This window comes from Oncorhynchus gorbuscha, linkage group LG19 (genome assembly GCF_021184085.1).
Source record: "Oncorhynchus gorbuscha isolate QuinsamMale2020 ecotype Even-year linkage group LG19, OgorEven_v1.0, whole genome shotgun sequence".
Classification (NCBI taxonomy): Eukaryota; Metazoa; Chordata; class Actinopteri; order Salmoniformes; family Salmonidae; genus Oncorhynchus; species Oncorhynchus gorbuscha.
In genome coordinates, this window is record NC_060191.1 from 31725695 (window position 1) to 31741760 (window position 16066).

At 43.1% G+C, this 16066-nt stretch overlaps 1 protein-coding gene across 6 annotated transcripts in view; it reads right to left on the reverse strand.

The window, feature by feature from the left end:
• dock10 (dedicator of cytokinesis 10) overlaps positions 1-16066 on the reverse strand; it is a 216253-nt gene that overhangs the window by 119803 nt on the left and 80384 nt on the right. The gene's annotated exons all lie outside the window — the stretch shown is intronic.

Genomic DNA, 16066 nt, shown 5'->3' on the forward strand with positions numbered 1-16066 from the left:
ACATTTTTGGGCTGGATGCCCACTGGGGCCACCCATGTGAAAATGTATGCAACCACTACTATAAATCACCTTAGATAAAAAAAAAACATCTGATAAATGGCATTAATTCAATCACCATTATTAATACACTGTATTAGATACAGTAGCCATAGTAACATTACAGGACAATACTTTGTAGTGGAAGTTCAGCTCTGTAATACTGACACTACAGTACGTAGACACATTGGTCTAGACTAGACTGACATCTCCCCGCTACGTCACACAACTGAATTCTTACAAACTGCTGTTCTGACACTCAATTATGATCTCGTCTCCTTGTAATCAATGCCACACCCTCTCACTCTCTTTCTAATCACAAACACGCATGCACACTCACAGGCAGGGCCTATACGTGTGCATCCGATGTGTGTAAACTACAACTTCCTTTATTTGCCAAAGAGGGGGTGTATTTATAAACCAAGACCAATAAGTGTGTGCGAGGACACTCATTTACATTTTAGTTATTTAGCAGACGCTCTTATCCAGAGCGACTTACAGGAGTTAAGTGCCTTGCTCAAGGGCACATCGACATCATTTTCACCTAGCTGGCTCAGAGTTTCAAACCAGCAACCATTCGGTTTCTGGCCCAGCGCTCTAAACCTCCAGGCTACTTCCTTAAGAAAGTACTCAATTTATTCCAAATGTTTTATTTCACAGCCTGAATTAAAAATGGCTCAGTTGTTGATCATTGCTAGACAACCATTTCCAGGTCTTGCCATAGATTTTCAAGCAAATTTAAGTCAAAACTATAACTCGGCCACTCAGGACATTCACTGCCTTCTTGGCAAGCAACTACAGCGTAGATTTGGCCTTTCACCCTACTGAAAGGTGAATTAATCTCCCAGTGTCTGGTGGAAAGCAGACTGAATCATGTTTCCTCTTGGATTTAACCTGTGCATAGCACCATTCCATGTTTTTAATGCTTAACGATTACAAGCATACCCATAATAAGATGCAGCCACTACTGTGGTTGAAAATATGGAGAGTGGTAATTGCTGTATTGGATTTGCCTCAAACTTAACACTTTGTATTCAGGTCAAAAAGTTAATTACGTTGCCACATTTTTTGCAGTATTACTTTAGTGCCTTGTTGCAAAGAGGAAGCATGCTTTGGAATATTTTTATTCTATACAGGCTTCCTTCTTTTCACTCTGTCGTTTAGGTTAGTATTGTGGAGTAAGTACAATGTTGTTGATCCATCCTCAGTTTTATCCTATCACAGCCATTAAACTCTAATTGTTTTAAAGTCACCATTGGCCTCATGGTGAAATCCGTGAGCGGCTTCTTTCCTCTTCGGCAACTGAGTTAGGAAGGACACCTGTATCTTTACTGTGACTGGGTGTATTGATACACCATCCAAAGTGTAATTAATAACATCACCATGCTGAAAGGGATATTGAATTGTTGCTTTTTTATTTCCTTCCTATCTACCAATAGCTGTCCTTCTTTGCTAGGCATTGGAAAACCTTACTGGTCTGTGTGGTTGAATGTGTTTGAAATTCACGGACCTTACAGATAATTTTATGTGTGGGGTACAGAGATGATGTAATCATTCAAAAATGTTTAACACTATTATTGCACACAGAGTGAGTCTATGCAACTTATGTGACTTGTGTACTCCTGAGCAAATGTGTACTCCTGAACTTATTTAGGCTTGCCTAAATACTTGAATACTTACTGATTCAAGACATTTCAGCTTTTCCTTTTTTATTAATTTGTAAAAGAAATCAAAAAACATAATTGCACTTTGACATTTCTTTGACTGACAATAGAGCTCAATGTTATCCATTTTAAATTCAGGCTGTAACACAACAAAATGTGGAAAAAGTCAAGGGGTACGTTCTGAAGCAATGTACATACATACAGTCCCTGTCAAAAGTTTGGACACACCTACTCATTCAAGGGTTTGTCTTTCTTTTTACTATGTTCTACATTGTAGAATAATAGTGGACATTAAAACTATGAAATAACACATATGGAATCATTTAGTAACCAAAAAAGTGTTAAACAAATCAAAATATATTTATATTTGAGATTCTTCAAAGTAGCCACCCGTTGCCTTGATGACAGCTTTGCACACTCTTGACATTCTCTCAACCAGCTTCATGAGGTGGTCACCTGGAAAGCAGAAATCATGAGGTAGTGACCTGGAATGCGGGGGGTAGTGTGTCCAAACTTTTGACTGGTACTGTACATACATGCAAGCACGAACGCGCGCACACTACCCCCAGCCCCGCCATCCATCCACACACACACACACACACACACACACACACACACACACACACACACACACACACACACACACACACACACACACACACACACACACACACACACACACACACACACACACACACACACACACACACACACACACACACTACCTTAGATGAAATTTCATTGCAGAACTGAGTGCTGTCAGCTACCAACCAGTTTGAGGAACTGACCCTGTTGCGTCACAGCCTCTCAGACTTTGTCCCATGCCCTACATGGTGTACTACTGTAATTTTGACCAGGGCTCGGTCAAAAGTAGTGCACTATATAGAGAATAGGGTGCCATTTGGGAAGCAACCGGAGTCTGAGTGCTGTTAACCTGATTACATAAGCTACTGTAAGATCTTTTTATGTTTTTGATCATTTAAAAAGGGGAGAAAATGCAATCGATTTTACTCTCTCCATCCATTGATGGTCAATACAACACCAAGAGTTTAAAACTAATGCAGCATGACTTTGACACAAACCAACAGATGAGAAGAATGATGCTGATAGGGCTTACAGGAAGAGTCATTGACCGACACTGAATGGGAGAGAGGAGACGAGGGTTACATCCCAAAATGGCACCCTATTCAATATATAGTGCATTACGTTTGACGAGGGCCAATAGGACTCTAGACAAAAGTAGTGCACTATATAGGGAATAATAGGGTGCCATTTGGGACACACACCTTGACAACTCTCCAGGCATATGTTAGTATAGGGCTATTGCCATTAGATTTCAGTTTTTCACATTTTGATGCCAAAACATTCAGGAGATAAAGGTGCTCAAAATTGACCCATTTTGCATACCTCACCTACAATGAGACTGCCATGTCTTCATCACTGTCACGCCTGCTCCGGCGATCGGCTCTACTAGCAACTGGTCCTGGCATCATCATTACGCACACCTGCTCCCCACCGTTACACACACCTGGGCATCATCATCACCATGATTCATCTCCCTTTATGTAGCCTCAGTCATCAGGCAGTTTTGGTTTTGGTCAGTACGCTTCTCCTGTTATTGTTTATCTGCCTTTCTTATCACTAAACTCACCTTCTGCACCTGGTTCCTGACTCCAAGCATATAGAGAACCTGTCAAAGTTATTTTACCATTTTCTACAGTGTAGAATAATAGTGAAGACATCAAAACTATGTAATAACACATATGGAATCATGTAGTAACCAATAAAGTGTTAAACAAATTCAAATATATTTTGGATTTTAGATTCTTCAAAGTAGCCACCTTTTGATGACGGCTTTGCAAACTCTTGGCATTCTCTCAACCAGCTTCACCTTGAATGCTTTTCCAACAGTCTTGAAGGAGTTCCAACATATGCTGAGCACTTGTTGGCTGCTTTTCCTTCACTCTGCGGTCCGACTCATCCCAAACCATCTCAATTGGGTTGTGGTCAGGTGATTGTGGAGGCCAGGTCATCTGATGCAGCACTCCATCACTCTACTTGTTGGTCAAATAGCCCTTACACATCCTGGAGGTGTGTTGGGTCATTGTCCTGTTGAAAAACAAATGATAGGCCTACTAAGTGCAAACCAGATGGGATGGTGTATCACTGCAGAATGCTGTTAACCATGCTGGTTAAGTGTGCCTTGAATTCTAAATCAATCAGACAGATTTACCTGGAAAGCACCCCCACACCATCACACCTCATCCTCCATGCTTTACGGTGGGAACCACACATGCGGAGACCATCCGTTCACCTACTCTGCGTCTCACAAAGACCCGGCAGTTGGAACCAAAAAGCTCAAATTGGACCAAAGGACAAATTTCCACCAGTCTAATGTCAATTGCTCGTATCTCTTCACCCAAACAAGTCTCTTCTTCTTATTGGTGTACTTTAGTAGTGGTTTCTTCGCAGCAATTTGACCATGAAGGCCTGATTAATGCAGTCTCCTCTGAACAGTTGATGTTGAGGTCTGTCTGTTACTTGAATTATGTGAAGCATTTATTTGGGCTGCAATTTGAGGCTGGTAACTCTAATTAACTTATCCTCTGCAGCAGGTAACTCTGGGTCAGGGCATGTCTTGCCCAGTGGAGCCGGTCTAGCCTAGTGGTTAGGGCATTGGACTAGTAACCGGAAGGTTGCAAGTTCAAACCCCCGAGCTGACATGGTACAAATCTGTCGTAACTTGCCTAGTTAAATAAAGGTCAAATAAAAAAAGCTGGTAGAGAGAATGCCAAGAGTTTGCACAGCTGTCATCAAGGTAAAAGGTGACTACTTTGAAGAATCAAAAATATAAAATATATTTTTATTTGTTTAACACTTGTTAGGTTTCTACATGATTCCAGGTGTTATTTCATAGTTTTGATGTCTTCTTCGGGATCTGTGTCCCTTCCACAGGACGGTTGAGCTAACGTAGGCTAATGCGATTAACATGAGGTAAGTAACAATAACATTTCCCAGGACATATATTGGCAGAAAGCTTAAGTTCTTCTTAATCTAATTTACAGTAGCTATTACAGTGAAATAATACCATGCTATTGTTTGAGGAGAGTGCACAATTTTGAACATGCAAAGTTATTCATAAACAAATTAGGCAAATTTGGGCAGTCTTGATACAAAATTTTGAACAGAAATGCAATAGTTCATTGGATCAGTATAAAAATTTGCACTTACACTGATGCTATCTATTGGCCAAAATCTAAATTGCACCTGGGTGGAATAATACATTATGGCCTTTTTCTTGCATTTCAACGATGGTACAATTTTTTTTTCTCTTTGTATTATCTTTTACCAGATCTATTGTGTTATATTCTACTACATTCATTTCACATTTCCATAAACTTAAGTGTTTCCTTTCAAATGGTGCCAATAATATGCATATCCTTGCTTCAGGGCCTGAGCTACAAGCAGTTAGATTTGGGTATGTCATTTTAGGCAAATATTGAAAAAATCCTTAAGAGGATGTAGAAAAGTTTTATTTTATTTTATTTTTTTAAATGGAATCTGTAGATGTGTCCAAACTTGACTGGTACTGTACGTTACAATCACTAAAAAGATAAAAGGTTACGTTTGACATCACTTGAAAGCATACAAATCAGGGTTGTAAAGCTATTTTATCATTTCTAGATTTTTTTTTACGAAACATTTGTATATATTTCTTTGCTAAAAATGTGTAAAACATGTTTTTTTAATCCATTTTCACTTATGTTGTAGCTTAGATCCTATTTGACATAATCTGAGGTGTTCGTGTTGTGTCCGCCATCGGTTGAGACATGGCATGTTCCTGAATAAAGGGTGCGTTTCATGTTTTGGCTGATAAATGTAGCTACTAAACATTACAATTACAAAATTTACACACTTTTTCAGGGTAGCCTAATGGTTAGAGCGTTGGACTAGTAACTGAAAGGTTGCAAGTTCAAATCCCCGAGCTGACAAGGTACAAATCTGTCGTTCTGCCCCTGAACAGGCACTTAACCCACTGTTCCTAGGCGTCATTGAAAATAAGAATGTGTTCTTAACTGACTTGCCTAGTAAAATAAAAAATAAATAAACATGCACAGACCTTACCGTGAAATGCATACTTTACAAGCCCTTAACTATCAATTCAGGTCAAGGAATAAAGCAAACAAAAACTTTACTAAATAAAATACAAAAAGTAACCCAATAATATAACAATACTGTGTGTGTGTGTGTGTGTGTGTGTGTGTGTGTGTGTGTGTGTGTGTGTGTGTGTGTGTGTGTGTGTGTGTGTGTGTGTGTGGGCAGGTTTGTCAAGGTAATTTGTACATGTAGGTAGGGGTAAAGTGACTATGCATAGATAAACAGCGAGTTGCAGCAGTGTAAAAACAAAGGGGGGGGGGGGTGTCAATGTAAGTAGTCCGGGTGGCCATTTGATTAATTGTTCAGCTGTCTTATGGCTTGGGGGTAGAAGACTGTTGGATGCTGAGCAGTTGCCATTCCAGGTGGTGATGCAACCAGTCAGGATGCTCGATGGTGAAGCTGTAATTAATACCACAAAGATGGTTGGAGGTCCAACCATCTTCCATAGATAATAATAAAAATATAGATAATAGAAAATACATATTTGTGGTAGTAACTAAAAGCTCAAATTTAAATTACATTCCAATGTCAATGGTGTAACAGCTAATTGCAGGTCCATTCTATGGATTATATTTCTATGATTAAATTGACGCCTACCCTGTGTTCAAGAGTATGCTGTGTCTCAACCGATGGCTTGCACAACACAAGATCCTCAGAATTATGTAAACTAGGATCAAGCTACAGCATATGTGAAGAAAAAGAAAATCAATTTACAAATGTATTTATAATTGATGTTAAAGGTGTCTCACACTCCATGTTATGTACCCCTCTATCTTCTCTCTAGCTAGCCCCCTCCTCTTAGCAACAGTTAGACCACAAACCACTTTTCTCTGGCAGATCAGGGAAACAATGTCTCTCACACACACACACACACACACACACACACACACACACACACACACACACACACACACACACACACACACACACACACACACACACACACACACACACACACACACACACACACACACACACACACACACACACACACACACACACACACACACACACACACAATGTGAGATGAATGATTGACACCTCTAAACTTCCAGTAAATGGTTTGCCTCCAATGCTCCTTATAAGACACATCACTGCACTCTATAGTCCTCTGTAAACTGGTCATCTCTGTATACCTGATACAAAACCCACTGGTTGATGCTTATTTATAAAACCTTCCCCTCTATCTGAGATACTGTACCTACTGCCGCCCTCATCCTCCACATACAACACCCGGTGCAGCTGGTGACTGGAACGAGCTGCAACAAAACACTCAAACTGGACAGTTTTATCTCTTCATTCAAAGTCTCAATCATGGACACTCTAACTGACACCTGTGGCTGCTTTGCCTGATGTATTGTTGTCTCCATCTTCTTGCCCTTTTCTGTTGTCTGTGCCCAATAATGGTCATACCATGTTTTGTGCTGCTGCCATGTTGTGTCGCTACCATGTTGTGTTGTCATGTGTTGCTGTCATGTAGTGTCTCTCTTGTTGTGATGTGTGTTTTGTCTAACATTTTTATTTTAATCCCAGTCCCTCTCCCTGCAGGAGGCCTTTTGCCTTTTGATAGGGTGTCATTGTAAATAAAAATGTGTTCCTAACTGACTTACCTAGTTAAATAAATGGTTCAATAAAAAAATACAGAAATCTGTCACTTGAAATGAATTCATTAGGCCCTAATCTATGGCTTTGACCTGACTGGGAATACAGATATGCATGTGTTGGTCACAGATTTAAAGTGGAAGAGGGCTCAGAAAACCAGTAAGTATCTGGTGTGCCTAGCCATTTGCCTCATGCAGCGCAACACACCTCCTTCGCATTGAGTTGACCAGGCTGTTGATTGTGGCCTGTGGAATGTAGTCCCACTCTTCTTCAAAGGCTGTGCGAAGTTGATGGATATTTGCGGGAACTGGAACACTCTGCGTACACGTCAATCCAGAGCATCCCAAACATGCTCAATGGTTGACATGTCTGGTGAGTATGTAGGCCATGGGAGAACTGTCCCATTTTCATCTTTCAGGAATTGTGTACAGATCCTTGTATTATCATGCTGAAACATGAAGTGATGGGACAATGGGCCTCAGGATACAGTTGAAACTAGGATTCATCCATAACGAGCACACTTCCCCAGCAAGCCAGTGACCAAAGGCTTCGCTGAGACGTTTTCTGACAGTTTGTGCTGAAATGATTAGGTTGTGCAAACCCACAGTTTCATCAGCTGTCCGAGTGGCTGGTCTCAGACGATCCCGCCGATGAAAAAGCCTGATGTGGAGGTCCTGGACTGCCGTGGTTACACGTGGTCATAATTTCAAATTCTCAGAAATTATGTTGTAGGCGGCTTATGGTAGCGAAATTAACATTAAAATCTCTGGCAACAGCTCTGGTGGACAATTGCACGCTCCCTCAAAACAGGAGACATCTGTGGTATTGGGTTGTGTGACAAAACTGCACATTTTAGAGTGGCCTTTTATTGCCCCCTGCACAAGGTACACCTGTGTAATGATCATGCTGTTTAATCAGCTTCTTGGTATACCACACCTGTGCAGGGGGATTGATTATCTTGGCAAAAGATAAATGCTCACTAACAGGGATGTAAACAAATTTGTGCACAAAAGTTGAGAGAAATAAGCTTTACGTACACATGGAATATTTCTGGGATCTTTTATTTCAGCTCATGAAACATGAGACCAACACTTTACAAGTTGCATTTATATTTTTGTTCAGTGTATTTCAAGTTCCATAATTGCTCAATATTTAGAAAATCTCAGTCAGTGTATCAACAGGATCTGTTACATACCCCATTAAGTCCTTTAACGAGCTGCTAAAACACCTGCAGCCCATCAAACATCCAACCCCCCCCCCCTATTCCGCTCCAGCTGTCTGGGCTGCTTCCATCCCTCCATCTCCCCCTCTTTCTTCTCCAGCCTCACTCACTTCCACATCCCACCAAACAACCCCATTCTCCCTATTTTCTCCGATTCTTTCCATCCACCCCTGTGCTGATTCTCAGTAAAACTGCAGCTGTGCAGGATCAAAATAGAATGAGCGCAGGCCTTAGAATTAGCAGCAACTGCTAATCAAACAGGGGCGTGAACGAGAGATGGAGAGAGAAAATGTAAGAGAAAGACCGAGAGAGCAAAAAAAATAATGAGGGAGGGAGAGACAAAATAGAGAGAAAGAGAGGATGCGAAAAAACACATGACAGAAGGAAATTGATGAAAAGGAGAGCTGACAAGGAAGGTCCAAGGCCATATAATATCTCAGAGTTTGACCACCAGTAGAAGCTGGTGAATGTCTATCTCAATTACAATCTCTGTTTACATCCAAAATGGCACCCTATCCCTTTATTGTGGACTACTTTTGACCAGGACCCATAGGGCTATGGTCGAAAGTAGTGCACAGTACTATGTAGGAAATAGGTTGCTGTTTGGGAGGCAGTAATAGTCTGCTGTGTAATGGGAGCCAGAGTGTGTATGTTTCCTAGTGCTGAGACAGCACAGGACAGGGTCCAGGATCAGACTGCAGCTATCGCCATCTGGATCACATCTACTGCAGAGAGCGAGAGAGGGAGAAAGAGAGGGGGAGAGAGAAAGAGAGAGGGGGAGATATGGGGGGAGGGGGGATTGAGGGACAGAGATAATGAGAGGGGGAGATGTGGAAGAGAAAGACTTTCTACCACGCTAAATTCCAAGCATCTGCCTCTAACCCTAGGAAGCTCTTTGCCACCTTCTCCTCCCTCCTGAATCCTCCTCCCCCCCTCCTCCCTCTCTGCAGACGACTTCGTCAACCATTTTGAAAAGAAGGTCGACGACATCCGATCCTCGTTTGCTAAGTCAAACGACACCGCGGTTCTGCTCACACTGCCCTACCCTGTGCTCTGACCTCTTTCTCCCCTCTCTCTCCAGATGAAATCTCGCGTCTTGTGACGGCCGGCCGCCCAACAACCTGCCCGCTTGACCCTATCCCCTCCCCTCTTCTCCAGACCATTTCCGGAGACCTTCTCCCTTACCTCACCTCGCTCATCAACTCATCACTGACCGCTGGCTACGTCCCTTCCGTCTTCAAGAGAGCGAGAGTTGCACCCCTTCTGAAAAAACCTACACTCGATCCCTCCGATGTCAACAATTACAGACCAGTATCCCTTCTTTCTTTTCTCTCAAACTCTTGAACGTGCCGTCCTTGGCCAGCTCTCCCGCTATCTCTCTCTGAATGACCTTCTTGATCCAAATCAGTCAGGTTTCAAGACTAGTCATTCAACTGAGACTGCTCTCCTCTGTATCACGGAGGCGCTCCGCACTGCTAAAGCTAACTCTCTCCTCTGCTCTCATCCTTCTAGATCTATCGGCTGCCTTCGATACTGTGAACCATCAGATCCTCCTCTCCACCCTCTCCGAGTTGGGCATCTCCGGCGCGGCCCACGCTTGGATTGCGTCCTACCTGACAGGTCGCTCCTACCAGGTGGCGTGGCGAGAATCTGTCTCCTCACCACGCGCTCTCACCACTGGTGTCCCCCAGGGCTCTGTTCTAGGCCCTCTCCTATTCTCGCTATACACCAAGTCACTTGGCTCTGTCATAACCTCACATGGTCTCTCCTATCATTGCTATGCAGACGACACACAACTAATCTTCTCCTTTCCCCCTTCTGATGACCAGGTGGCGAATCGCATCTCTGCATGTCTGGCAGACATATCAGTGTGGATGACGGATCACCACCTCAAGCTGAACCTCGGCAAGACGGAGCTGCTCTTCCTCCCGGGGAAGGACTGCCCGTTCCATGATCTCGCCATCACGGTTGACAACTCCATTGTGTCCTCCTCCCAGAGCGCTAAGAACCTTGGTGTGATCCTGGACAACACCCTGTCGTTCTCAACCAACATCAAGGCGGTGGCCCGTTCCTGTAGGTTCATGCTCTACAACATCCGCAGAGTACGACCCTGCCTCACACAGGAAGCGGCGCAGGTCCTAATCCAGGCACTTGTCATCTCCCGTCTGGATTACTGCAACTCGCTGTTGGCTGGGCTCCCTGCCTGTGCCATTAAACCCCTTCAACTCATCCAGAACGCCGCAGCCCGTCTGGTGTTCAACCTTCCCAAGTTCTCTCACGTCACCCCGCTCCTCCGTTCTCTCCACTGGCTTCCAGTTGAAGCTCGCATCCGCTACAAGACCATGGTGCTTGCCTACGGAGCTGTGAGGGGAACGGCACCTCAGTACCTCCAGGCTCTGATCAGGCCCTACACCCAAACAAGGGCACTGCGTTCATCCACCTCTGGCCTGCTCGCCTCCCTACCACTGAGGAAGTACAGCTCCCGCTCAGCCCAGTCAAAACTGTTCGCTGCTCTGGCCCCCCAATGGTGGAACAAACTCCCTCACGACGCCAGGACAGCGGAGTCAATCACCACCTTCCGGAGACACCTGAAACCCCACCTCTTTAAGGAATACCTAGGATAGGATAAGTATCCCCCCCCCCTTTAAGATTTAGATGCACTATCGTAAAGTGACTGTTCCACTGGATGTCATAAGGTGAATGCACCAATTTGTAAGTCGCTCTGGATAAGAGCGTCTGCTAAATGACTTAAATGTAAATGTAAAGAGAGGGCTAGAGAGTACAGAAAGTGATAATATCATACTCTTATGAACAGGGGACGGAGGCAGATAAAAAATATATATATATTATTGTCACCTAAGCCAGATAGGTGCTGTGAAATGTGTTGTTTTACAGGTTCAGCCATAGTAGTAAGGTTTCCCTGGAGAAAGTTAGGGTGAAGTGCTTTGCTTAAGGGTATATCAACAGATTCTTTACCTTGTCGGCTTGGGTGTTCAAACCAGCAACCTTTTGGTTACTGGCCCGACACTCTAACCGCTAGGTTACCTGCCAAAAGAGGGAGGAGATAGAGAAGCAGAGATGAGGGAGAGGAATGGCAGGGACTGGAGTATACTGAACAAAAGTATAAACACAACATGCAACCATTTAAATGATTTTACTGAGTTCCAGTTCATATAAGGAAATCGGTCTATTTAAATAAATGAATGTTGCCCTAATCTATGAATTTCACAAGACTGGGCAGGAGCGCAGGCATGGGTGGGCCTCGGAGAGCCCTCACCGACTTGGGAGCCAGGCCCAGCCAATCAGAATGAGTTTTTCCCCACACAAGGGCTTTATTACAGACATAAATACTCCTCAGTTTTATTAGCTGTCTGGGTGGCTGGTCTCAGACAATCCCGCAGGTGAAATAATCGGATTTGGAGGTCCTGGGCAGGCATAGTTACATGTGGTCTGCGGATGTGAGGCCGGTTGGACTTACTGACAAATGACGTTGGAAGTGACTTATGGTAGAGAAATGAACATTCAATTATTTGGCAACAGCTTTGGTGGACATTCCTGCAGTCAGCATGTCAATTGCACGCTCCCCAAAACATGAGACATCTGTGGCATTGGGTTGTGTGGCAAAAATGCACATTTTATAGTGGTCTTTTATTGTCCCTAGCACAAGGTGCATCTGTGTAATTATCATGCTGTTTAATCAGCTTATTGATATGCCACACCAGTCAGGTGGATGGATTATCTTGGAAAAGGATAAATGCTCACTAACAGGGATGTAAACAAATTTCTGCACAACATTTGAGAGAAATAAGCTTTTTCTGCGCATGGAAAATGTCTGGGATCTTTTTATTTCAGCTCATGAAACACACTTTACATGTGGCTTTTCTATTTTTGTTCAATATACAGTTTGAAGTCGGAAGTTCACTTACACTTAGGTTGGAGTCATTAAAACTCATTTCAACCACTCCACAAATTTCTTGTTAACAAACTATAGTTTTGGCAAGTCGGTTAGGACATCTACTTCATGCATGACAAGTCATTTTTCAAACAATTGTTTAAAGACAGATTATTTCACTTACAATTCACTGTATCACAATTCCAGAGGGTCAGAAGTTTACATACGCTACGTTTACTGTGCCGTTATATGGCTTGGAAAATTACAGAAAATGTCATGGCTTTAGAAGTTTCTGATAGTCTAATTGACATCATTTGAGTAAATTGGAGGTGCACCTGTGGATGTATTTCAAGGCCTACCTTCAAACTCAGTGCCTCTTTGCTTGACATCATCGGAAAATCAAGAGAAATCAGCCAAGACCTCAGCAAAAAAATGGTTAGCCTCCACATGTCTGGTTCATCCTTGAGAACAATTTCCAAACGCCTGAAGGTACCACGTTCATCTGTACAAATAGTAGTATGCAATTATAAACACCAAAGGGACCACGCAGCCATCATACCGCTCAGGAAGGAGATGCGTTCTTTGGTACGAAAAGTGCAACTCAATCCCAGAACAACAGTAAAGGAGACCTTGTGAAGATGCTTGAGGAAACAAGTACAAAAGTATCTATATCCACAGCAAATCGAGTCCTATATCAACATAACCTGAAAGGCCTCTCAGCAAGGACGAAGCCACTGCTCCAAAACCGCCATAAAAAAGCCAGACTACGGTTTGCAACTGCACATGGGGACAAAGATCGTACTTTTTGGAGAAATGTCCTCTGGTCTGATGAAACAAAAATAGAAGTCTTTGGCCCACCATTGTTATGTTTGGAGGAAAAAAGGGGGATGCATGCAAGCTGAAGAACACCATCCCAACCGTGGCAGCATCATGTTGTGGAGGTGCTTTGCTGCAGGAAGGACTGGTGCACTTCACAAATTAGATGACATCATGAGGGCGGAAAATTCTGTGGATATATTGAAGCAACATCTCAAGACATCGGTCAGGAAGTTAAGGCTTGGTCTCAAATGGGTCTTCCAAATGGACAATGACCCCAAGCCTACTTCCAAAGTTGTGGCAAGTTGGCTTAAGGACAACAAAGTCAAGGTATTGGAGTGGCCATCACAAAGCCCTGACCTAAATCCTATAGAGCATTTGTGGGCTGAACTGAAAAAGCGTGTGCGAGCAAGGATGCCTTAAAACCTGACTCAGTTACACCAGCTCTGTCAGGAGGAATGGTCCAAAATTCACCCAACATATTGTGGAAAGCTTGTTGGAAGGCTACACAAAACGTTTGACCCACAAGTTAAACAATTTAAAGGCAATGCTACCAAATACTAATTGACTGTTTGTAAACTTCTGACCCACTGGGAATGTGATGAAAGAAATAAAAGCTGAAATAAATCATTCTCTCTACTATTATTCTGACATTTCACATTCTTCAAATAAAGTGGTGATCCTAACTGACCTAAACCAGTGAATCTTTAATATAATTAATGTCAGGAATTGTGAAAAACTGAGTTTAAATGTGAACTTCTGACTTCAACTGTAGCTGCATATTTTCTCTTGACACAAGGGTCAGTGACAGACAGACCAGGGTACATGGAGAGTCAGAGAACAGCCTAATTAATGTCTGGACCTCTGGGGGTAGATCAGCTTTAATATTGCAGATAGATTGTCTGCATCATTTTCAATCCCCCATGTATATTTTTTTGTAAATACATACAGTACCAGTCAAAAGTTTGGTCACACCTACTCATTCAAGGGTTTTTCTTTATTTTTACTATTTTCTACATTGTACATGATTCCAACACTTAACGAAAACAATGTGTTAAACATCTAAATATATTGTATATTCTTCAAAGTAGAAAAACAAATGATAGTCACACTAAGTGCAAGCCAGATGGAATGGCGTGTCGCTGCAGAATTCTGTGGTAGCCATGCTGGTTAAGTGTGTCTTGAATTCTAAATAAATCACAGACTGTGTCACCAGCAAAGCAGAATGCCAAGAGTTTGCAAAGATGTCATCAAGGCAAAGGGTGGCTACTTTGAAGATTCTCAAATATACTTTTTTGGTTACGACATGATTCCATATGTTTTATTTCATAGTGTTGATGTCTCCCTATTATTCTAAAATGTAGAAAATTTTCAAAATAAAGACCTTTGAATGAATAGCAAAATTACTACTATTAATCTAAATAGCATCTGAAGGTAGACCATTATGCACGGTTGTGACCCACTTTCTCAACCCAAAATGTTTCCATGCCCCTCATTTTTTCAAAGCGTGTTATACTGATCTTACGAACTTTCCTGGTACGCAAAATAAAGCTTCAAGATGAACCTTTTACCCTTTAGTCTCATGTACTTTGACCCCTCTTCCTGATTGGCTGTCAGCTCTGGACCCATTGATAAGGAGCCTGGGAAAAAAAGCCTAAACATTGTCCTCCTCCTCAGATTCACCTTCCTCCTCCTCATCTCCCATTCGGACCACCTGCCCTTTCTCTCTAGTCAGGGCCTCCCCCTAACGACAGGCAAAGGTTCCTTAGTACCTTTGACCACATCAGCCCCTCCTCCCACCTCCTTTCTTCTCCCCTTTTTCCCCCTCTTCCACTTGACACCCTCCTCCACCGCCGCTAGCCGCTTGCCCTTCCCCACGATACTCTCCTCATTCCCCAAGCGTAATCTGACTAGGCCCTGCCTCATCTACACCACCATCCATGACATGACTAGATCCAGTCTCAGCTACACCACCATCCATAGCATGTCTAGACCCAGACTCAGCTACGCCACCAACACGTCCCTTACAAATATTCCACTAGCAATCAACCTACCCACCAAATTCACTCTTTTCATGAAGACAATCACAGCTTTGTTAATTCTGGAAGCGGAATCCATAAATTCATCTCCTAGCTGTTCGCCGACCATGAGCAGAACCTCCTCCACCTTAACTCCATTCTCAGGAACACACCTGAATCCATGCCGTAATGACAGCATCTCCTTCGCCCAAGGCTGCGAAGCCATCATTGCACACCACACCGTTCAAACCCCAGGAAACTAAAACTCTGTCTTCTTCCTCCCAAACGTTGAAAAAAACCTGAATTAAACTAACAGTGTGTTAACTCTCCACCATAGAAAATAAAAATTGAAAGGAATTAAGGACAGAGCCCTTTACATGGCCTCTCAACTACAAAACACTCCCAAGGCAGAGAGAGAGAGAGAGGCAGAGAGAGAGAGAGAGGCAGAGAGAGAGAGAGAGGCAGAGAGAGAGAGAGAGGCAGAGAGAGAGAGAGAGAGCAGAGAGAGAGAGAGAGGCAGAGAGAGAGAGAGAGAGAGGCAGAGAGAGAGAGAGAGAGCAGAGAGAGAGAGAGAGAGAGCAGAGAGAGAGAGAGAGAGAGGCAGAGAGAGAGAGAGAGAGAGAGCAGAGAGAGAGAGAGGCAGAGAGAGAGAGAGAGA